General features: G+C 45.4%; 1 protein-coding gene across 3 annotated transcripts in view; it reads left to right on the forward strand.

Annotated features, from left to right (window-relative positions):
• Window positions 1-10,135: 10,135 nt before the first annotated feature.
• The window catches only part of ZBED4 (zinc finger BED-type containing 4), a 51,718-nt gene continuing 36,778 nt past the window's right edge, over window positions 10,136-25,075 (forward strand). The window contains exon 1 of one of the 3 annotated variants that reach the window (XM_077169209.1): window positions 10,136-10,233. The gene's annotated coding sequence lies outside the window, so the exon portion shown is untranslated. Of the gene's footprint in view, window positions 10,270-10,625; window positions 10,678-25,075 lie in introns of those variants that run through there. The other 2 variants (XM_077169210.1, XM_077169211.1) reach the window with 2 other exon arrangements.

Consider the following 25,075-nt stretch of genomic DNA (forward strand, 5'->3'; position numbering starts at 1 on the left):
CTGGGAGGAACTTGAGAAAGAACAGCAAATTAACCACAAAGCAAATAGGAGAAGGGAAATAACAAAGATTAAAGCAGAGATAAATGAATGGAAGAACAAAAGAACATAGAAAGAATCAATAAAACCAGAAGTTGGTTCTTTGAGAAAATCAATAAAATTGATGGGCCACTAGCAAGACTGGCAAAGAAAAAAACAGAGAGGATGCAAATAAACAAAATCAGAAATAAGAAGGAGTACATTACCACAGACCTTGAAGAAATAAAAGAAATCGTAGGAGGATATTATGAAAAACTATATGCCAACAAATTAGACAACTTAGATGAAATGGACAAATTCCTGGATACATGCAAACAAGCTACACTGACTCAGGAAGAAATAGAAGATCTCAACAAACCAATCACAAGTAAAGAGATTCAATCAGTCATCAAAAATCTTCCTACAAAGAAAAGCCCAGGGGAATTTTATCAAACATTCCAAAAAGAACTAAAACCAATCCTGCCCAAACTTTTCCAAAAAAATTGAGGAAAAAGGAACTCTACCTAACTCATTCTATGAAGCTAATATCATTTTAATACCAAAACTGGGTAAAGCTGCCATAAGAAAGGAAAAATACAGGCCAATCTCCCTAATGAGCACAGGTGCCAAAATTCTCATTAAAATATTAGCAAATCAAATCCAATAAACATTAAAAGAATTATACACCATGACCAAGTGGGGTTTATACCAGGAATGCAAACATGGTTCAACACAAGAAAATCAGTTAATGTAATACAGCACAGTAACATATAAAAAGGAAAAAATTCATGTGATCATCTCCATTGATGCTGAAAAAGCATTCGACAAAATTCAGCATCCTTTTTTGATAAAAACACTCCAAAAGATAGGAGTCAAAGGTAACTACCTCAATATGATAGAGGGAATATATGAAAAACCAATAGCCAGCATCGTACTCAAAGGAGAAAGACTGAAAGTTTTCCCCCTAAGATCAGTGACAAGACAAAGATGCCCACTGTCACCACTATTATTCAACATTGTGCTAGAAGTTCAAGCTAGAGCAATCAGGCAGGACAAAGAAACAAAAAGGATCCAAATTGGAAAGGGAGAAGTAAAACTCTCATTATTTGCAGATGATATGATACTATACTTGGAAGATCCTGAGAAATCTACAGCAAAGCTACTTGAGGTAATAAATTCAGCAAGGTGACAGAATATAGAATTAATGTGCAGAAATCAGTAACATTTCTATATACAAGAAATGACCTAGCTGAAGAGTCAGTTAAGGAAAAAATTCCATTCAAAATACCAACTAAAAGAATCAAATACTTAGGAACGAACTTAACTAGGGACATAAAGGACTTGTACACAGAAAACTACATAACATTGCTAAATGAAATCAAAGGAGATCTAAATAGGTAGAAAGACATGCTCTGCTCATGAACAGGAAGGCTAAATATAGTTAAGAGATCAATTCTCCACCGGGGGATCAACAGTACATCCTGACCAAATGGGGGAAAAGAAGTGTAATTAATAAAGTATCAGTGGCAGAGAGAGTTCAAATACAGTTGAGAGGCTACTCCAGAGGTTGCTCTTATGCAAGCTTCAGGTAGACCTTGCTACCTATTATAATCTGCCAACCCCCATCAGGACCATTCCAGCCAATCCTAAAGAACACCTAGGGCAATATATAAGATTCACAAAGGTTCCATGTACTAGAGTAACTTTCCAAAAACCTATAACCTCCAGATGGGTCCCTGGTCCAGATAAGTCCTGAAACCTAGTTCCATCTCTCTACCCCATATTAGTGACAGACCCTTCCAATATGAAAAATTCAGAATTGCCATAGCCCAAACACCCCTAAAGAGAGGGATGGAAAGATCAAAGGTGTAGTTATACAGAGAAGATAGGATTTAACAAATAAATATGAATGCTGAATCATTAAATTGGTATCTCTTTTAGTGTCCAGTATTTTAGAACAACTAGAAGTAAAAACCTAAAATTGTGAAATTGTAACTCGTGTCAAACTGAAATATGTTCTACAAATAATTGTGGTGCTGTGCTTGGAAATTTATAGCTTTTTTGTATATAGTTATTTTTCACAAAAAAAAGAAGGAAAAAAGTCAATTGTGATGATAAAAAAATATTTAAGCCCCCTAGCGTCCTATATTCTGGAGCAGCTAGAAGGAAAAATGTGAGAGGATCTTATGATAGTCTATGACAAACTCTGGGATCTGTCTGTAACTACCTGTTGAAGTATGCTTTGAAAACTATTGCTTTTTTATTTCTTTGCTTTGTATATATAGTATTCAATAACAAAAGTTAAAAAAATTATAAATTTAAAAAATAAAATAAAATAAAAAACAAACAAACAAAAAGGTACAGGACTTATATGTTGAACATTTGTTTTGATTTGAAGCTGTTATGTACACTAGAAAGGCTATGTTTTCTTAATCCATTCCTGCCGCGCAGACCTATAGTGGGTGGGACCTTTTGATTAGGTTGTTTCAATTAAGATGTGACCCACCCCATTCAAGGTGGGTCGTAATCCTTTACTGGAGTCCTTTAGGAGCGAGCCCAAAGAGAAACATTCAGAGAGAGCAAAAAGAGAAAAGCCTGGAGAAGCAAGCAGGGACACATGGAAGCTGAAAACAGTGGAATCCAGAGGGAAGGAAGAGCAGATGCCAGCTATGTGCCTTTCCATCTGACAGAGGAATCCCAGATGCCAGCAGCCTATCCTCAGAGAAGGCATCATCCTGTTGATACCTTAATTGACACATTTCCTCAGCTTAGAACTATGAATTCGCAAGCTAATAAATCCCCATTGTAAAAACCACCCCATTTATGGTGTGTTACATTTCAGTAATTTTAGTAAAATGAAGCAACACTACAGAATGCTTATGATAGAAATGAAAGCAGAGCTAAATAAATGGTGAGGCATACCACATTCATGTTTGGAAAACCCAACAGAGTAAAGATGCCAGTTCTCCCCAAAGTGATGTACGAATTTAAGAAAATTCCTGTCCAAATCCCAGCAATATTTTGTATAAATACAGATAAGATTATTCTGAAATTTACGTGGAAAGGCAAAGGAGCTAAATAGCTAAAATGCTTTTGAAAAAAGAGTGAGAGGAAATCTGTTTACTTGATTTAAATCTTTTTATACTGACAGTCATCAACACTATGTGGTGTTGGCAGAAGGACAGACATACAGATCAATGGAACAGAATAGACAACCCAGAAATAGATCCAAAAAAAAAAAAAAAATGAGTCTGACTGATTTTAAACAAAGTTGCAAAAGCATTTTTTTTTTTTTTTTAGCAAATGGTTCTGGGGCAAATAGAGGTCCACAGGTGAAAGAAAAGAAAGAAAACGGATGGATGGAAGGAAGGAAGGAAGAAAGGAGGAGAATCTCTACCTAATTTCACACTACACACCCTTATACCAAAATTAACTCAAAATGGATCACAGATGGAAATATAAAATGTAAAACTACAAAACTTTCAGAAAAAAGACAGGAGAAAATCTTTGGGATGTAGAGATTGGCAAAGAGTTCTTAGATTTCACACCGAAAGCACAATCCAAAAAAGGAAAAATGGATAAATGAGATCTCTTCAAAATTAAAAATCTTTTGCTCTGCCAAAAGACCCTGAAAAGAGGTTGAAAAGGCAAGCTACAGACTGGGAGAAAATATTTACAAACCACCTATCTGACAAATAACTAGAATGTAGAATATATTAAAGCGTTCAATGCTCAACTAGTAGAAAAACAAAAATCCTATTTAAGAATTGGGAAAAGACAGGGAGAGACATTTCACTGAAGAAAATATACATGTCAAATGGGGGGGGAGGGAATGGAAATGAAAAGACAGCGAGCTGTCACCCCTAGCAGAATGGCTAAAGCTAAAAATAGTGACACCCCAAATGCCGACCAGGATGTGGAGAAACTGGAGCTCATCGACATTGCTGGTAGATGTAGACAGAAGCTGGCTCCAGCCCAGGGGTCCGCCATCGGCTGAGTGTCCAAACATGCTTTGGTCCATCCACCCCATGGACTACTACTACCCACAAAAAAGGAACAGACTGTTGATAAACGCAACTTCGTAGATGAGTCTTCAGGGAAGCCCGTCCACAAAGGGCACTTGCGGTGTGACTCCGTTTATGTAGCCCTCCCGAAATGACCAGATTTCAGAAACGGAGGCCATATGCGGGGTTGCCGGGTTTGGATGACAAGGCAGGGGGCAAGCGAACGTGGACGAATGGGCCGCGAGCCCGTGGGGCTCCGAGCAGCTCAGGGCCTTCACCTGGCGTCGGACGCGGGCACCTGCACAAAGGACGCCGGGGGAGGGGGGGGATAGGGGGAGGGGGGCCACATGCAACCCATTCGGGAGACTGCACCGTGCTCACGCCGCCGCCTTTGCGGGGAGTGGGCAAAACAGCCAGAAGATCTTCCCATCTCAGTGAAAATGTCAGTTAAAAAATTCCACTAAGGGGCGGGCCGCGGTGGCTCAGCGGGCAAAGTGCTTGCCTGCCATGCCGGAGGACCTCGGTTCGATTCCCGGCCCCAGCCCATGTAAAAAACAAACAAACAAACAAAATACAATAAAACAAGAAAATGTTTAAAGATGTTTCCTTTCCTTCCTTCTATCCTTCCTTCCTTCTCTCTGTCTTTCCTTCCCTTCCTCCCTCTCTCTTAAAAAAAAAAAAAAATTCCACTAAGGAGCTACCACAGGAGCCTGAGAAGGTGTAAACCGGCCCTGCCCCCCTCGGAACTGTCTTGCCTGGCGAGGTGGACACGCCCTGGAGCTTTGCATGGGCTCTGGGGAATATCAGGCCGCCGCAGTCAGGGATATAGATGAACGTGGGTGCAGATTTTGTTACACGAAAAAGGCACATGAGAAAGGAAAACATACAGTATCATCTTTTAAAAATAAACACATAAGGCAAAAATCTGGACAAGATGTACTTCTAATTGCTTTCAAAGATGTCCTTTTGGAGGGTAAAAATTGGGTAGATTGAAATACTGTTGGTCAATGAGAGGGAGGGGTAAGGCTATGGGATGCATGAGTTCTTTTTCTGGAGTGATGCAAATGTTCTAAAAATGATCATGGTGAAGAATACACAACTATGTGATGATATTGTGAACCACTGATTGTATAATACGATTGAACTGTATGTCTGTGGATATTTCTTAATAAAGATATTTTTTTAAAAAAAGATAAGCCAGAAGGAAATACATGAAGCTGTTGAACTGTAATCCAGTAATTTGATTTCTGAAGATGATTATGTAACTAAATAGCTTTTATGGTGTGACCATGTGATTGTGAAACCTTGGTACTGACACTCCCTTTATCCAGTGTGTGGGCAGATGAGTAAGAAAATAAATACAAAAAAGGAAATAAAGAATAGGGGGATAAGGAGGGTATGGGATGTTTTGGGGTGTTATTTATTTTTATTTCTTTGGAGTACTGAAAATGTTTTAAAATTGGTTGTGGTGAGAATTGCACAACTATATGATGATACTGTCAACCACTGATTTTATACTTTGAATGATTACATGGTATGTGACTATATCTCAATAAAATTGCATTTAAAAAAGTTGTCCTTTTGGGGGTGTGATCAAAGATGATTTTCACATTTTCTTCATCTTTTTGGTGTTGGCTGTACTGCTAACAAGGTTGTAGCAGATTCATGGTGCACTCAGTTAATGAATGTCAGATAAACAACAAATCATTGTGAATACACGTAGGTGCCATGCAACATTTGCATTTTTATCTGCTTAATCTGGCAACCATAGTTATGATCTTAGGCTCTGAAGCCACCTCAACCTTGGAAAAGACTAGGTAGAACTGAGGCCACCACAGACTGAGGTCCCTATGCCCGAGGGTATCCTTCCCCAGATGTCAGGGGCCTCATCCCAGGTCCCTTGGCCCACCCCAGGGCTCCCTCCACTGCTCTCAGCTGGCTTCAGCAGCAGCAGCTTCTCCCTCGCTGGATCACTCTGGCACCAGCCAGTCCAGCTCCGCGGTCTTGCTTCCTTCCTGGTGCCATACTCCCCACCTCCTGGCAGACCCCAAGCCCCACCTACCTCCCCCCTCTACCTCCCCGCTTGTTCTGGTGCCCCGCTCTGGTTATCATTCCCAGAACCTGGGGCACTCTCCTGCCTCAGGGCCTTTGCACTTGCCTGTTTCCTGCACCACCGCCTCCAGGCTGGGCTCAGTGCATGGTGGTCCCTCTGACCCTTTCCCCTGAACAGGCTTGAGGTTCTTGTGACACTCACGGCCATCAGGAACCTTTCCCTGCCCACAAAAGTGAAACGTGTAGCCCTCTTCCCAGCTTCTCTCTGGGGCACTCCTCACCAAGTCGGGCCCGGGTCATCTCTGCCCCTCTGGCCCCTTTGGCCATCTCCTTCCTTGGAACTAACTACAAGGATGTGCCTCCAGCTTCACGGCAAGGCCCCCTGCCTCAGCAATGTTTAAAACGGTCATTCCCTGTCCCCAAGGGCCCAAACCCCAGCAGGGCCCCCAGGCTTTGCTCCCTACCCTCCTCCATGCCCCCAGCCTTCCTGCTCTCTCCTCACCCCTGCAGATGGATGCTGGCTGGCTTGGAGGCTCCACTTGGACCTCCCACCTGGACAGGCTTTGTTTCACCATCCACCATGTCACCTGGGGAGAGGGGCTGCCATTGTCCCACTTTCTCAGGTGGGGAACTGAGGCCGGGAGAGGGGTGGGCCCCAGGCCGGGGGCAGAGGCCGGGACCTGACATGGGTGCAGCCATGAGACTGCTGTCCCCGTCCGCCTCTGCTGCCTGATGACCAACTTCAGTGTCACCTCCTCCACCCACAGCGCCTGCCACAGCCAGACGGGGACAGGCCCTCAAGCGCCTCTGCCCACAGCAGAGACATTCCAGTCCACCAGCCTGCTGAGGCCACCTCTCCTTTCTGCCCAGGACAGTCATAAGGCAAAACAGGGAGGAAAGAAGGCGTGTGGGGGCTCCTGGTGCTATGGGCACAAAAGAACTACGGAACACCTGCACTTCCTCTTCGCTCATCTCTGGGGAAGTAGGAGGGAGACCCCGCCCAACCCAGGATAGAACTCCTGCCCGAGTGAAGAGGACAGACTCTGCACCAGTGGCCAAATCCTTTCCTGGGGGTGCCTCCCTGTGTCCTCCCCACCAGGGCTCTCCAGGGACCTCATGGCTCCCCTCCCAGAGTGCGGATCGTAGTGCTCTGTTCCCTTCCAGCGCCGCCGTGCCCTTAGCTAGGAATGGATAGAGTGTTCCAGGAGGTGCTGCACATGGCCACAGGGGCACAGGCCTCCGGGTGGAGAGACGCAGTCCAGGAGCCTTCCTACAGGTGGTTCTGGGGCAGGACACAGGGTGGGGGCACTGGGGCACACCAGCCCTGGCCCCATCCGTTCCTCATCACTCCCACCCTCTACGGTCCAGCTTCCTGGGGTAGAGAGACCCACTTCAGGAGGGCAGGACTGGGGAGAAAGGGAGGGTGCCGTTGGCAGGAAGGAAGGTGACAGCCCCACAGGGCATTCCCCAGCCATGTGGGCAGGAGTGGGGCAGGGTGAGGCCTGCGGCCTCACGGGACCTCCCTGCCTCCTCTTCTGGGGTGTCGCCGCCACACTGCCCAGCTCCAAACACCGACGGTGCTGCCCCGAAGAAGGGAGACGCAGAAAGTGTGCAAGAGAGCCTGTTGCTGCAGACCCAGGGAGTTCACCACCCAGGGCCAGGGCCTGGATGCTGGGGGTGTTGCAGCAGGTGGCCTGAAAGGTGCCCCAGGGCTGAAGCTGGGGGCTGAGGCTCAGCACAACCATGCTTTCCAGGGAGCCTTGCGGACTTGGCCTGAGCCTGCCTGGCGGAACCCCTCCTCAAGCTGGCCCCGAAGCCAAGGCCCGGCCAGGAGCTGGCTCCAGAAACCTGTCCCAGCCACCTTTATTCCACAGGCCTCAAGGTCTCCTTCCTCGTAGGGATGCAGGACAGGTAGTAAGGTCCCATCACGGGAATGGCCTGCCTCTCCTGCCTCTGAGCCCCAAGCCCTCTCCTGCAACCTGGCACCTTCCCTCTCTTGCATGCAGGGCTCACCTGGGCCTGTCTGGCCTCTCCACCTGGCGTCGGACCCATGCGCCCTCCCAGCATCTGGCTGCCAGTCAGGGAAATGCACCGAGGATACCACAGGTGACCAGGGCCAAGGGACTGTGGAACCCAACCCTCCAAGAGAGGGTGACCATGGAGTCTCCCTGCACCCACCACTGGACACTGGATGGTGTTCACTACCCACCTCGACCAGCTGGGCTTCCAAGGCATAGTGAGGTCCCTGGTGCCCCAGTGACCAAACACCCACAGCTGTGGGGGGGGGGGGGCGGGAGGAAGCTACAACCTCCTGGCCCTCTGAGGGGGCATTTGTGAGGACTCAATCAGCCCATTCAGGAGGGTTTAGTGCTAGTAATGGGTGTGCACATGAAGAAGGCCCTGCCCCCCCCTGGGGGGCGGAGGCCCTACTGTTCTGTACTTTCACAAGTACATGGTCTATCAGAGACAAAGAAAGCCAGGAAAGGGATACCAGAACAGTGGGTGTTACTTCATAGGGAAAGTAGGGATAGCCTCCCCAAAAGGTGGCATCCAGCAAAGATGTGCAGAGGTAAGGAGTAAAGTAGCAGACATCTGGGGAAGACCTTTCCAGGCAGAGGAAACAGCCTGTGCAAAAGCCCTGAGCCTGCCCCTGAGCCCCAAGCCCTCTCCTGCTTAGCATCTTCCCTCTCCTCCATCAGAGCCCACCTGGGCCTGTTTGGCCTCTCCCACTGGCAGGACCGTGTGGTTGGAGCAGAGTAGTTAAGGGGTGAGCAGGACAGGGGAGCCAAGTAAGAGGAGCCCCTAGAGGGTTGGAGGGCAGCTGACTTCCCCACAGGCCACCAGGCAGGAGGCTGTTCATCTAGTGCAGGAGTCAGCGAACTTTTTCTGTAAGGGACCAGACAATAAAACTTCTTATCTTGTCCATTCTGCCTTTGTATTCCAATAAAACTTATCTTGTCCATTCTGCCTTTGTATTCCAATAAAACTCTGCTTAGGGCACTAGGATTTGAATTTCATATTAGTTTCACAGATCGTGAAGTATTCATTTCTTTCCCCAGCCTTTAAAAAATGCAATGCATTCTTAGCTCCTACAAAACCAGGCAGCAGTGTGGATTTGGCCTGTAGCCAGTTTGCCAGCCCCTAACCTATCCAACAAATATTGACTCTTCATTATGTGCCAGGTGGCATTCTAGGATCTAGATTCCACCAGCGACAGTAAAGAAGGAAACAAACTCTGCTCCCATGGAGAAGAGATGATGGATGTGGGAAGGCCAGGAGTCCCGGCCCGTGGGTCTGGAGCACAGTGGAAGCGCAGAGGAGGCCAAGGGGCAGCCCGGAGTCTACACCCTCTGGAGCCACGGAGGGCTGTGTGCAGGGGCCGGCCTCACCTGGCTCACATTATCGAACCTAACCATGACATTTAGACTTGTCAAGGGAACATACTTCATTTTTCTACAAAACAAGCTGTGGCCTAAAACAGGGTCATAAAGGAGCGGGACGTGGGCCCAAGTCGGCCCGCAGAATGTACTCGGTGTTCACGCAAGCCTGCACTAGTTTCCAACATTTAAACACTCCTTCCATAGGCCCGGATTGCCGCGTGGGGAGCAGAGTCACATCCCGCCGTTCCTCGAGGCCAATCTCATCCAGGCCTTCAGGCCCCAGAGTGCGCTTGCATCCCCGCCCGAGGTGAACGAGGCCACGCACGGAAGCACTTCATCGCTTACATGCAAGGGCTTAGCCGCACCCCAACGCGCCGCGGAACCGGCCGGGCGAGGCTGTTGTCTCCATAAAGCCTCGAGAGGACCCCGCGGGAGGGTGAACCGGAGGTTCGGGGTGTCTCCCCTGATCGCAGCCCACCCGCATCCTGCCTGGGCCGCGGCAGCCTGAGGAGGGGCCCGGGCTGAGCCGAGGTCGGAGGACGCGAACCTCCCAACCCCAGGCGCGTCCCTCCGCAGTCCTTCCCCGCCGAGTCCGGAGCGTGCACATGCGCGGGATGACCACGCGAGTCACCCCACAGCGCGCATGCTCGGCGCTCTGCGCCCGCGCAAGGAACCAGACCGACCGGAAATCCCGCGCCAGTGCCCGCCAACGGCCGGTCCAGAGGAGGAAGCACGGCAGCCGTGCCCCCACTTCCCGCCTTCCCACCGTCCCTGCCTTCAAGGTCCGCCTCCTTGGCTCCCGCCCCCAAGACCCCAAGGTCCGTCCCCTGTCACCGCCCCACGGGCCGCCGGCCGCCCGCAAGCCCCGCCTCCCCAGACGCCCGCCGAGGTCCAGGCCAGGGCGCGGCAGGGACACTGCGCCTGCGTACACCTGGGCCGGGGGCAGGGCGCGGCGGGGATATTGAGCCTGCGCGCGGGTTGGCCGGAGGCGGGGCGCAGAAAGGGGACTGCGCCTGCGCGCGCGCCGCCCCGCCCGCCTGCGCCGCGGCCTGGGAGGGGCGCTCCGTCCGGGCGGCGTCACGGGCGGGCAGGCGGCGGGGGCGGGGAGGGGCGCGGGGGCGAGACAAAGCCGCGGTTAATGAATGGGAGCGCGTCTGCCTCGCGTCGCGCGCGTCGGTTCGCAGCTGGGCGGGAGCGCGCCGGCCGCCGCGGCCCGGCAGCCCGAGGTGAGTGCGTGAGGCGCGCGGGCGGGCCGGGGTCGGTTCCGCCTCAGGCGCTCGGCGTCCTGCTGCCGGCCGGCCCCCCTCTGCGGCGCGGGGCGGGCGCGGGGCGGGGGCGCCGGAGGGGCGGGGGCGCCCGGGCCGCTCCATTGTCTGGGCCCGGGCGCGCGGCTTCCGATGGCCTCGTTCTGGCCCCGACGCGCCGCTGCTGCCGGGCCAGAGGGCAGTGACGCGTGCCCAGCGCCCAGGCTCCCCGTGCTCCGTTCCACCGCGCTCCGTTCCCCGGCTCCCAGGGTCCCCACATCCCGTCTGCCTGCGCCCCTGGCTCCGCTGACAGCTGGCGCGCGCGGAAGCGCCGGAGACCGGCGCCCAGAGATGCGGGCGTCGTGGACTGCCGGGCTTTGGGGTGTGTTGACTAAACACTTAAGTGGTGGGAAGTTTGCCCCACGAGATCGCGTGCGGTGCCGCGATGCGGAGAGTCCACGCCGTAGTGGAGCCGCTGCTGGTCCGGGCGTGAAGTTTTAAAGCCCGTTGCGCGCGAGGCTGTGGCTTGTGTGTTGCAGCCTAGGGGGAAGGGGGGTGGCAGTGGGGGGACAGCGGGGCAGGGGACCAGGGGCAGCGGAACCCACGCCTTCGCTGTTGTGAAGGGCCCAGTGATTGGCCCGGGATGACTAGGGTGCCCTGCGTGTCCTCTCCGCGCCTTGGTCAGTTCTGTTTTTAGGACTTTTGTGGAGATATATTTCATTTTCAGTTACATTTCCAGTAAGGGATTTAAATACATTTAGGAAGCAGGAACAAGCCCATTATTACAAGCTTTTAAAGCTTTCTGGGTTATTGTATATATTTTTGCATATGTCCATTCAAATTTCATTAATAAAAATGTAGATTTAATTGCAAATCATGATTTCTAATTTTTTTGCAAGTACAGTGTTTTTTCCTAGACCCGAGTGAGCTTGGAATCTTTTCTAATTTCCTTTGTCCTTTTCTGTGACCCATGCCGCCCCACTTCCCTAAGAGAACCTGTGCGCCCCACGACCCCTGTGAGTTCTTCCTCTGGGACGACTGACTAGACAGGACACAGTGGAGGGAGTCCCGTGTACGCGCGGCCGTCTGGTGTTTGTAAAAAGGGAAGTTATCTTTTTCGATGCTGATATGATTGGATTGAGTGCGCCTCCCACAGAGTCCACCTCAAGACACCCAGAGCGAGGCTGGCATGCTGAGGAGCGGGCATCTCAGCGGCGTCTTAGCGGGGTAGAGTGCTGCATGGCCTGTTCCCTCTCTGTCGTGGAGATAAAGTTAGGAAGCCTGGAAGGGTTTAGTTGGAACTTTAAAAATAGGTATTTGCCATAGATCAGTCAAGTTTCCCTTATTAATTTCAGTTACTAAACGAAGTCATCTTGCCAAGCCGAGGGGGTGGGCACCGGGACCCACTACCTGGGTCCTTCAGCTGGTGAAATCGCTTGTCTCCGGGAAGGAGCCCGCGCGGGTAGGAAGGACTCGGCGGCTCTCAGGAGGTGGCCGGGACGGCGCAGGAGGAGGGCAGCCGCCTGGACAGCCTTCTCCCTCGGCCCCTGGCGGGTGGTCGCGCCTGGGCTGGCCCCGCCGCGTGGCCCTTCCGCTCAGCCCCTGCCTACAGGGTGGACGTCCCCACACCGCGTTGGGCACCTCAGCCAGCTCTTACCATGGGCGAAGACGCTGGCGTGTGGCGTGAAACCCGCGTGTGTGCGTGAGTCCCTGCCCGCATGTGGGCTGCAGTGCGACTGGAGCTAGCAAGAGAAGCCGATGGAGGGTGAAGACCATGGGTGGCTGGGCTGCTGCCGCCTCCCGGAGGCCCCGTGCCGATCCAGGGCCGCCCCTTCCGGCCCGGGGCCTCCCAGGGCGGCAGGTGAGTGGCGGGCGGCCCGTGAGCTCTGCAGACTCCGTTGCGCTGCCGCCGCCTCCAGCCACCCCATGCCCAGCTCCGCAGGCAGGCAGCTGTCTTCTGTCCGCGCTGTGACTTTCGGGCGGATATTTAAACTTTGCAACTCGAGAGCTCGGAAATTTGCTTTTCTGAACTGTTTCTGTTTCCCCAGCCTCAACCCGGTGCAACCCCGTCGGGCCCTAAGCCCGGCTTAGAAACAGTTCCCGGCGTACAGGCTCCTCCCGCCTTCCGGAGACCCGTCTCCCCTCCCTCCTCCTCATCCCACTTTTCAACACCTAGGCGCCTGTTTGTTTAAGTGGCGTGAAATTTACGTGACGTAAAATTAACCATTTTTAAGTGGCATTTAGTACATCTCTTTATATTTGCTATTTTGCACAACCACTACTTCTGTCTACTTTCAAAACATTTCTATCACCCCAAAGAAAACCCCTATCCATTGAGCAGTTGCTCCCCATTCCTTTGTCCCCTCAGTTCCTGGTAACCACCCACTACATTCTGTCTCTAGGGATTTATCTCTTCTGGATATTTTATATAACTGGAATCCTGCAATATGTGGCCTGCACTATCTGGCTTCTTTTACTCATTGTGACGTCGTCAGCGTTCACCCATGTGGTAGCATGGACCAGCACTTCCCTTCCTTTCACAGTTGAAAATAGTCCATTGTGTAGATACACCACCTAATGCTTATCCATTCTTCTCTGGACCGACAGTTGGTTGCTTTCCTTTTTACTATTGTGAATATTGCTCTTATGAACATTGGTGTACAGATCTGTTTGAGTCCCTGCTTTCAGTTCTTTGGAGTAAATACCTAGAAGTAGGATTGCTGAGTTATATTGATAATACTTTGCTTAACCTTTTGAACTGCCAAATTGTTTTATACCACACCTACATCATTTTACACTCCCTCCAGCAGTGGAAAGAAGTTCCTGTTTCTCCATTTTCTCGCCAATACTTGTTCTCCATATTTTCAAATAACCATTCTGGTTGGTATGAAGTGGTACCTCATTGTGTGTGTGTGTGTGTGTGTGTGTGTGTTTTGGGGGGGGGTGCATGGTCTGGGAAACCTCATTGTGGTTTTTTAAAAAAACAAAACATTTTTTATCATGAGATATAAACAAAAAGCAATAAATTTCACAATATATTGTAACAAGTAGTGATACAACAGATTTCAGAGTCTGGTATGGGTTATGGTTTCACAGTTTTAGGTGTTTCCTTCTAGCAGCTACAAGACACTAGAGACTAAAATATCAATGTAGTGATTCAGCAGTTATACTCATTTGTTAAATCCTATCTTCTCTGTTATAACTCCTTCTCCCATTCTTTAGGAGTATTTGGGCTATGCCCATTCTAACTTTTCCATGTTGGAAAGGTGTGTCAATAATATGGAATAGGGGGATATAACTAGTTGATGTTCTTGAAGAGGCTGACATCTTTAGGTTTCAGATATTATCTGGTCTGGGAATCATCTGGAGGTTGTAGGTTTCTGGAATGTAATCTTAGTGCATGAAAAGTTTGTAGATTCTCAGAGCCTTAGGTGTTCTTCAGGGTTAACAGGAATGGTTTTGGTTGGGGTTTGCCAAATAATGATAATTAGCACTTTCTAGCTAAAAGTAGCCTCCAGAATAGCCACTGGCACCTTATTCTCTTACAACTCTATTTTAACTCTCTTAGCCACTGGTACCTTATTCTCTTACATTTCTTTTCTCCCTTCTGGTCAGGAAGGCATTGTTGATCTCACAGGGCAAGGGCCAGGCTCATCCCTCAGAGTTATGTCCCCTGTTGCCAGAGAGACTTGCACCCCTGCATGTCATGGGCCACATTATGGGGAGGGTAATGATTTTCCCTGCAGAGTTGGGCTTAGAGAGAGGGAGACCACATCTGAGCAACAAAAAAGGTTTCTGGAAGTAACTCTTAGGCATAATTTAGGTAGGCTTAGCTTCTGTGCTACCTACATAAGCTTCACAAGAGCAAGCCTCAAGATCAAGGGCTTGCCCGATAAGTCCCAGAGTGATTTGAACAGTGAATAAAAAACTATTTGCAAAGTCCCCTTGCGGGAATGGTACGAAAGGGGGAAAATTCAACTTACCCACGTGGAGAATTCTTGATATTCTCACAAGCGGTGGGGACAACCAAAGCAATAGGCTGAGCTCTCAGTCTGGGTTTTGTTCATATGAACTTAACCCCACAAAGGATAGGCTAAGCCTACTCAAAATTAGGCCTAAGAGTCACCCCCAAGAGAACCTCTTTTGTTGCGCAGATGTGGCCTCTCTCTCTCAGCCAACAGGACAAGCAAACTCACTGCCCAACCCCTCTCTGCGTGGGACATGACTCCGAGGGATGTGGACCTTCCTGGCAAAGTTGGACAGAAATCCTAGAATATGAGTTGGGACTCAGCATCAAGGGATTGAGAAAACCTCAACCAAAAGGGAAAAGAGCAAAATGAGAAAATAAAGTGTCAATGGCTGAGAGATTCCAAACAGAGTCGAGAGGTTATCCTGGAGGTTATTGTTACGCATTAAATAGATATCACCATTTTAGTTAAGGTGTAATGGAGAGGCTGGAGGGAGCGGCCTGAAAATGTAGAACTGTGTTCCAGTAGCCATGTTTCTTGAAGATGATTGTATGATACAGCTTTTGCACTGTGACTGTGTGATTGTGAAAACTTTGTGTCTGATGCTCCTTTTATCTGCCTTTTTGACAGATGTGTAAAACATACGGATTAAAAATAAATAATGGGGGAACAAATGTTAGAATAAATTTAGTAGATTGAAATACTAGTGATCTGTGAAAGGGAGGGGTAAGGGGTATGGTATGTATGAATTTTTTTCTGTTTGCTTTTTATTTCTTTTTCTGAATTGATACAAATGTTCTAAGAAATCGTGGTGATGAATATACAACTATATGATGATATTGTGGATTACTGATTATATGTAGAATTGAATGATCATATGGTAAGAATGTGTTTGTTTTTTATGTTTAAAAAAATTAATAATTAAAAAAAAGATCAAAGGCTTGACCTATTAATTTGGGAGTCCCTAATGTTTGAGACAGTATCAGGGGTTTTCTCCATGGTAAAGTTTGACAGGTCCCTATTTCTCCTCCAGTCCTTCAAGGGACTTTGCCAATACTTTTTAGTTATCGGCCCAATACTCTAGGATATATCCAATTACATTAAGCTATGCAGAATTATAAGCCCTTGTTCCCATTCTGGGCTCCATGTGTTTGGGTTGTTTAAATAAGCTATTCAGACAGATTAAGTTAGATTATGTGCTATAGAAAATTTAGGTTTGGGACAAAATAAACCTCTCTTCCTTGGGTTTCATACAGTAGGTGAAGTTCTAAAATACAAACAGTGTCATCCTTACCCCTGTATTCTGATTTACCTTAGCCTGACACAGTTGGCTTCTTTCTTTCTTTTTTTTTACTTATTTTTTTAACATAACAACATACAAACACAAACATTCTTACCATATGATCATTCCATCCTTGGTATATAGTCAATAACACAATATCATCACATAGTTGTATATTCGTCACCATGATCATTTCTTAGAACATTTGTATCAATTGAGAAAAAGAAATAAAGAGAAAAAAGAAAAATTCATAATACCATACCTCTTACCCTTCCCTCTCATTGATGGCTAGTATTTCCATCTACACAATATATTTTAGCCTTTGTTTCCCCTATTTTTTTCCTATACTCCTATCATTCCCTTTCATTGATCACTCTCATTTCAATCTACTAAATTTATTTTAATATTTGTACCCCTATTATTTATTCATTTTTATCCCTATGTTTTACTCATCTGTCCATACTGTAGCTAAAAGGAGCATCAGACACAGGTTTTCACAGTCATTCAGTCACATTGCAAAAGCTTTATCATTTTACAATCATCTTCAAGAAGCATGGCTACTGCAACACAGCTCTACATTTTCAGGCACTTCCCTCTTACCTCTCTAGTACACCTTAACTAAAATGGTGATATTTATATAATGTGTAAGAATAACCTCCAGGATAACCTTTCAACTCTGTTTGAAATCTCTCAGCCATTGACACTTTGTCTAATTTCTCACTTCCCCTTTTGGTCTACAAGATTTTCTCAGTCCCTTGATGCTGAGTCTCAGCTTATTCTAAGATTTCTGATCCACGTTGTCAGGACAATTTACACCCCTGGGAGTCATGTCCCATGTAGAGAGGGGAAGGGCAGTGAGTTTGCTTGTCATGTTGGTTGAGAGAGAGAGGCAACATCTGAACAACGAAAGAGGTTATTTGGGGGGTGACTCTTAGGCCTAATTTTAAGTAGGGTTAGCTTATCCTTTGCAGGGATAAGTTTCATATGAACAAACCCCAAGATTGAGGACTCGGCTTCTTTCTTATTTCTAATTGAAACCTGATCTCTTTTTCGGTTTCTTTAGCAGTTGCTGTATGTAGCGATGCTGATTTTCAGAGCTGCAGAGCTACAACTCAGAATCTTAGGTGTTCCGCAGGGAGCCAAAGTTCCAGGGAGATACTGGGTTATACATACATAGCTCAGCATCTCAAAATCTAGGAATAAAATTAACAGTTCCAGACTAAATGTGCCTGCTATAAAGAGCATACAGCCTAGGTCCCAATTTTCTTGTAAGTATGTTCTAAGAGAGACCTTACAATATTTATTCTTTTGGCTTATTTTGCATCACATAATGTCCCCAAGGTTCATTCTCTTTGTTGCGCACCTCATGATTTTGTTCCTTTCTGTAGCCGCACACTATTCCGTCATATGTGTACACCACAGTCCACCATTCTGCTTCTCAGAAGGTGTATTCTTCACCACCTCCGTCCATTGGGCATCATTATAATGTCCAAAGTAAACAATCCACGTCTCACATCATCCTCATTTAGTTGTACAATCAGCAGCACTCTCAATTTTAGACAATTTGCATTGTTCCAATTACAAAAATAACCTATAAACACACCCTCAGAAAATAGAACATCCAACCCCCTCTTTAACTCTTGTCCTTCCTCCCTCCCCACAATTATTTACCCCTGGTGATTGCTATGGCACTGGTGATAATCTTCCTATTAAATATAGGCCATAGCATGCAATAGTACTTTCCCCCCTATACCCTTCTATTGACTCTTTGTACAAGAAGCATACCTTTGAAGTAGTTCATGCAAGATCTTATTTATATTTGTAGAGTTAATTAGTGGGCTACATGGCTCTATACATCACCTTTCAATCATACTCATCTTCAATTTGAAAAAAAATTACAATTTTGGAAAAAAACACACCCTCAGAGAATAGAACATCCAAACCCCCCTTTAACTCTTGTCCTTCCTCCCTCCCCGCAGTTATTTACCCCTGGTGATTGCTATGGCACTGGTAATATCTTCCTATTAAATATGGGCCATAGCATGCAGTAGTACTTCCCCCATACCCTTTTATTGACTCTTTGTACAAGAAGCATACCTTTGAAGTAGTTCATGCAAGAACTTATTTATATTTGTATAGTTAATCAGTGGGATACATGGCTCTATACATCCCTTTTCAATCATACACATCTTCAATTTGAAAAATTACAATTTTGGAAAAATTACTAATGGACTGCCTTTGCTTGTATCCATTCCCTTACATTTAAGTTCAATCTTATTTGCTAACCATCACCATCTCTAACCTCTGTGTATCTCTGGGTCCCCTATATTCTACACGATAAGCCTCTGGGTTTACCTTTACCAGGGTTGTAATAGTGAAACCTTATACAGTCTTTTTGTGTCTGGCTTATTTCACTCAGCATTATGTCTTCAGGATTCATCCATGTTGTCATATGCTTCAGGATCTCATTTCATTTAACTGCTGCATAATAATTCATCGTATATATATATATACCACATTCTGTTAAACCACTCCTCTGTTTATGGGCACTTGGATTGTTTCCATCTTTTGGCAGTTGTGAAAAGTGCTGCTATCAACAGCAATTTGCGAACGTCTATCCATGTCACCGCTTTCAGCTCTTCAGGTGTATACCAAGTATTGGTATTGCTGGGTCTTAGGGCAATTTGATATTTATTTTTTTAGGAACCACCAAACTGTCTTCCACAGTGACTGTACCATTATATATCCCCACCAGCAGTGAATAAGTGTTCTAATTATTCCACATCCTCTCCAGCATTTGTAGTTTCCTGTCTAATAGCAGCCATTCTTATAGGTGTGAGGTGATATGCCATTGTAGTCTTGATCTGCATTTCCCTTATAGCTAATGAAGATGATCTTCTCTTCATGTGTTTTTTAGCCATCTGTATTTGCTCTTCAGAAAAATGCCTATTCATGTCTTTACCTCATTTTATAATTGGGTTTGTTCTTTTGTTGTTGAGTTATATGATTTTTTTAGGTACACAAGGTATCAAACCTTTATCTGGTATGTGTCTTTATCTGGTATGTGTTTTCCAAATATTTTCTCCCATTGAATTGATTGCCTCTTCACCTTTTTGACAAAGTCCTTTCAGGCACAGAAGCTTTTGATTTTAAGGAGTTCCTACTTATCTATTTTTTTCTTATGTTTCTTGTGCTTTGGGTATAAAGTTTAAGAAGCTACCGCCTATTACTAGGTCTTGAAGATGTTTTCCTACATTTTCTTCTAGAAGTTTTATGGTACTGGCTCTTATATTTAAGTCTTTGATCTACTTGGAGTTAGTTTTTGTATAGGATATAAGGGAAGGGTGTTCTTTCATTCTTTTGGCTATTGATATCCAGTTCTCCCATGTCCATGTATTGAAAAGACTATTCTGTCCCAGTTCAGTAGATTTGAGGCTTTTGTTGAAGATCAATTGACCATAAATTTGGTGGTCTAATTCCACATTCCTGATTCAGTTCCATCAGTCAGTGCTTTTGTCTTTGTGCCAAAACCATTTTGTTGTGACTCTTCTGGCTTTATAATAAGCTTTAAATTCAGGAAGTGTTAGCCCTACCACTTCATTCTTCTTTAGGATATTTTTGTTCATTGAGGTCTCTTTCCCTTCCAGGTGAATTTGATAATTTGCTTTTCCAAGTCTTCAAAGTAGGCTGTTGGAATTTTGATTGGTATTGTATTGAACCTGTAGATCAATTTGGATAGAATTGACATCTTAACAACATTTAGCCTTCCTATCCATGAGCAGGGAATGTCTTTCCACCTATTTAAGTCTTCTTTGATTTCTTTTAGTAAGTATTTCATTGATTGATTTTCTTGTGTTGAACCATCCTTGCATTCCTGGTACGAACCCAACATAATCATGGTGTACAATTCTTTTAATGTCTTATTGGATTCTATTTGGTAGTTTTTCATTGGGAATTTTTGCTTCTATGTTCATTAGGGGGATTGGTCTATAGTTTTGCTTTCTTGTGACATCTTTATCTGGTTTGGGTATTAGAGTGCTGTTAGCTTCATAAAATGAGTTAGGTAGTGTTTGCTTTTCCTCAGTTTTTTTGAAGAGTTTGAGCAAGATTGGTGTTAAGGTTCTTTTTGGAATGTTTGATAAAATTCTCCTGTGAACCCTCTGGTTCTGGGCTTTTCTTTGTAAGATTTTTGATGCTTGTGATTGATTTGTTGAGATCTTCTGTTTTTTCTCAAGTCAGTGTAGGCTGTTCATGTGTTTCTCCGAATGTATCCATTTCATCTAAGTTGTCTATTTTGTTGGCATATAAGTTGTTTGTATTATCCTCTTACAATTTTTAAAAATTTCTTCAGGGTCCATGGTAATGAATGACCCCTCTCTCATTTTTGATTTTTTAAATTTGCATCTACTCTCTTTTATTTCTTTGTCAGCCTTGTTAGAGGTCCATTGATTTTATTAATTTTCTCAAATATTCAACTTTTGGTTTTGTTGATTTTTTTTTTCTTCAATTCATTTACTTCTCCTTTAGTCGTTGCTATTTCTCTTCTACTTGCTTTGGGATTAGGTTGTTCTTTCTCTAATTTCTCGAGGTGTATAGTTAAGTCTTTGATTTTCACTCTTTTAATATCAGCATTCAGGGTAATACATTTCCTTCTCAGCACTGCCTTTGCTGTGTCCCATACATTCTGATATGTTGTATTCTCATTTTCATTCATCTGTAGATATTTACCAATTTCTCTAGCAGTTTCTTCCTTGACCCACTGATTGTTTAAGAGTGCGTCATTTAATCTTCATATATTTGTGAAATTTCCAGTTCTTTGGTGGTTATTGATTTCTAGCTTCATTCCATTGTGATCAGAGAAAGTGCTTTGAATAATCTGAAAATTTATAACGACCCTTTTTGAACCATAGCATATAATCTATCCTGGAGAATATTCCATGAGCACTAGAGAGGAATGTGTATCCTGGTGTTTGGGGGGTATAATGATCTATATATATCTGTTAGGCCTAATTCATTTATCAGATTATTTAAGTTCTCTATTTCTTTGTTGATCCTCTTTCTGGTTGTTCTATCTGTAGAGGAGAGTGGTATATTGAAGTCTCCCACTATTATTGTTGAAAGATCTGTTGTTCCCTTCAGCTTTGCCAATGTTTGCCTCATGTACTTTGGAGTTCCTTGATTGGGAGCATAAGCATTTATGAATGTTATTTCTTCTTGGTGAACTGTCCCTTTTATTCATATGTAGTGTTCTTCCTTCTCTTTTATGATATCTTTACATTTAAAGTCTATTTTGTGTGATTTTAGTATAACTACTACTGCTTTCTTTTGGTTACAGCTTGCATGGAACATCTTTTTCCATCCTTTCACTTTCAACCTATTTGTAATCTTGGGTCTAAGATGAGTTTCTTATAAACAGTATATAGATGGATCATACTTTTTGTGTTTTTTTGTTTATTTATTTATTGTTTGGATCATATTTTTAATCCTTTCTGCCAATCTGTATATTTTAGTCCATTAACATACGAAGTTATTACTGTAAAAGCAGATCTTCATTCTACCATCTTATTCTTTGGTTTTTGCTTTTCAGATCTACATATCCTTTTCCCTCTTTCTCTTTTTATCCTTTAAGTTATCGTTACTGGTACTCTTCAGTCTGTGCTCTCTTTTACACCTCCCTGTCCTGTGTTTTGGTGTTTTGTTTTGTTTTGTTTTGTTCAGCTGACAGAACTCCCTTTAGTATTTCTTGTAGAGCTGGTCTCTTGTTAACAAATTCTTTCAGCCTTTGTTTGCCTTTGAAAATTTTAATTTCTCCCTAACTTTTGAAAGACAACTTAGCTGGATAAGGAGTTTTTGGCTGGAAGTCTTTCTCTTTCAGGATCATGCGCTGCCTTCTTGCCTCCACGGTGCCTGTTTTGTCAGCCAAACTCAATCTTATGTGATTTCCCTTGTATGTGGTAAGTCGATATTCTCTTGCTGCTTTTAGGACTTTCCTCTTCTCCTCCACATTTGATAGACTGATTTGATTAGTATGTATCCTGGAATAGGCCTATTTGGATTTATTCTATTTGGGGTTCATTAGGCTTCTTTGAATTGCATATATATATATCTTCTATAAGGGTTTAGAAGTTTTCCCCCATTATCTCCCCAACTAATCTTCCTGAGCCTTTACTCTTCTTTTTTCCTCCTAGGATACCTATGTTTCTTGTATTTGTGTGCTTTGTGTTGCCCATCATTTCTCTGAGATCTAATTCAAAATTTTCCATCTTTTTTGCCATTTATTGTTTTGTGTTTCTTAATTCAGTTATCCTGTCCTCTCATTCACTTGTTCTTTCTTCTGCCTCTGCAGATCCGCTGTTGTGTTTCTCTATTGTATTTTAAATTTGGTTTACAGCGTCTTTCATCTCTGTGATATATGCTGTTTCCTATTTATTCAGGTGATTTGTATAAACATCTTTGATTAGTTTTTCTAGAGTCTGTGTCTCCTTAAGTATTTTAATTTGTTCATTGGGCTGAGCTATATCTGCCTGCATCTTCATATGCTTTGTGATTTTTGTTGGCTTCAAGGCATTTGATTATGCTGATAGGGTTACTTTGGAAGTTGATTTTCTTCAGTTGTCTAAAGTTTGTATTTGCTTGGATTTGTGTTGGCTTTACGCTTGGTTTGTCAGTAATTCCCTGCCAAACCAAGGCCTGGGCCTTAGGCAGGGGATGCAACTCTACTTGAGGGTCTGTTTATGGCTAGGCAGTTTGCCAGGTGGCACTTTCTGTGTCTTCCCATGAGATGGGCCTCCTCTTCCCCTCAGGCTCACCTGTCCCTGTCTGCAATAGCTAGTGAGCTGGATGGAGACTCCGTGTGATTCCACCTAGGTCCGCTGGTCCTGGTGCATGCTGAAAGCCCCCAACCCCAGGGTTGGGGGGACGGCCGTGTGCACCTCGGAGGATACTCTGCTTTTAGGCCTGATGGGGCTGGTAGCCCCCAAAGTGCTGCTTGGATTGACCTTGGGCTGTGTGGCTGGGTATTTCAGCTGCCTCTGTCCACAGCTAATGTAGAAATGCCTGCTGCTAGGCATGGTGTGGAATGTATGGACATGGTGTGGAGTGCAGTGTGGCTTGTTTCCATGTGCCCACCTCCTGGTCCGTACACTCCTGAGGGCTCCAGGCCTCTATTTGGAAAAAGGAGTGATAGGCTCTGTGTACCAGCTGAATGTTCCTTATGACCAGGAGAGCCCATTTACTGGTTTCTGGGTTTCCCAATGTATTCTTTTCCCATTTAATGGTCTTGGTACCCTTGTTGAAATTCAACTGGCCATGGATATGTGGGTTTATATCTGGATGCCCAGTTCTATTCTGTTGGTCTGTGTGTCAGTCCTTATGCCATAACCACACAGTTTTGAATACTGTAGCTTTGTGGTAAGCTTTGAATTGGAAAATGTGAGTTCTCCAGCTTTGTTCTTTTTTATTATGTTTTGGCTCTTTGTGGTTCTTGGCAGTTCCATGTGAGTATGAGACTTTTCCATTTCTCCAGAAAGGGCATTGGATTGTGGCTGGGGACTGGAGAGTGTGCCTTGAGTCTAAGGTCCCTTTGGGGAGTATGGTTATCCTAATATTAATTTGTCCAGTTCATGAGCAGAGAGCCTTTCCTTTTATTATGTTGTCTTTAGGTTCTTCCAGTAGTGTTTTATGGATTTCAGTATATAATTCTGCCATTTCCTTACTTAAATTTTCTCCTAGGCATTTTATTCCTTTGGATACTATTGTAAATAGAATTGTGTTCTTAATTTCCTTTTCAGATCGTTCATTGCTGGTGTATAAACATGACTGACTTGTATGTTGACCTTGTATCGAGCAACTTTGCTGAATTCATTTATTAGTTTTAGTAGCTTTCTTATAAATTCTTCAGGATTTTCTATGTATAGAATCATATCTTCTGCTGTTAGAGATAATTTTACTTCTTCCTTTCCAATTTGGATGTGTTTTATTTTTCTTTTTTGCCTAATTGCTCTGGTTAGAACTTTCTGTTACAATATTGTATAGCCAGGATGACAGTATAGCCAGGATGACGGTATAGCCAGGATGACAGTGGGCAAAAAGACTCTAGAGTCTTTTTCCTGACTCTAGAGGGAAAGTGTTCAGTCTCTTACCATTGAGAACAATGCTAGCTCTGAGTTTTTATAAATGCCCTTTATTATGCTGAGGGTACTTCCTTCTATTCCTGCTTTCCCAATTCACTTAGGTTTTTGCTCATTCTGTAATATCTCCTATTATTTATTTGCTAATTATTTGATTTGTGCCCTTGGTAGTTCAAATTCTGAAAGGTTTTGTTATGAAGAAATAAAACCTTTTTTTCTGGTGCCACCTATTTTGAGGAGGAGAGGGGGTTCCAGGGTGGTGGGAATCAGTGGTCTGGAGGCTGAGTGCCTAACCACCTGAGGTCTTCCTGCTTCTCTGCCCTCTCCATGAACAGCCCTACCTGGGGGAGGGGTGTGGCTTGGTGGTTTTCTGAGAAGGCCCAGTGCTTGTGGGCCTCTGGTGGTGGGGTACAGATCTACTGCCCTGTTTGCTACTGGAGGACGTGTGCTCAGGTTGGGCCTTTTAGAGGGAGGGGAAGTTCAAGCCCTGCCCTGCGAGGTCTGCTGACAGCAGCCAGGGCAGAAGCCCTGAGGTGGGGAGAATTGGGTGGTAGAGGTGACCTCATACTCAGCTCCCTAGCCTGTATCCTCAGAGGAAAGACCTCTTCCCAGATGCACAGGGATTGTTTGAGGGGTTCAGTGGACAGAGAGATTAAGTGACACATGTGGAATGCCTCGCACAGCTGCTGGCCCAGTCTCGTATCTCACCACCTGTGCTCTGGCTCTTGCCCAGCAAAGTCTGTGTTCAACAGAAACAGCCGATGCAGGCTTAAGACTGGGGGTGGAGGTGGGGTGGAGTCCCTGTTCTTTCTCACTGTGCCCTCCTCCCCATTGCCCCCCCAGCCTGGGTGGGACAGAGTGGTCCCTAGGTAGGTGGACCAGGAGCTGCTGGATATGCTGCTTTTCCCCCCTACACAGGCAGAAATCATACGACTGAGTTTTCATTCAGGGTGGTAGCTACTTGCAGCTCCCCTTTGTGGTCCATGTGCCTCCTGCCTGCG

This window comes from Tamandua tetradactyla, chromosome 7 (assembly GCF_023851605.1).
Source record: "Tamandua tetradactyla isolate mTamTet1 chromosome 7, mTamTet1.pri, whole genome shotgun sequence".
NCBI classification, from domain to species: Eukaryota; Metazoa; Chordata; class Mammalia; order Pilosa; family Myrmecophagidae; genus Tamandua; species Tamandua tetradactyla.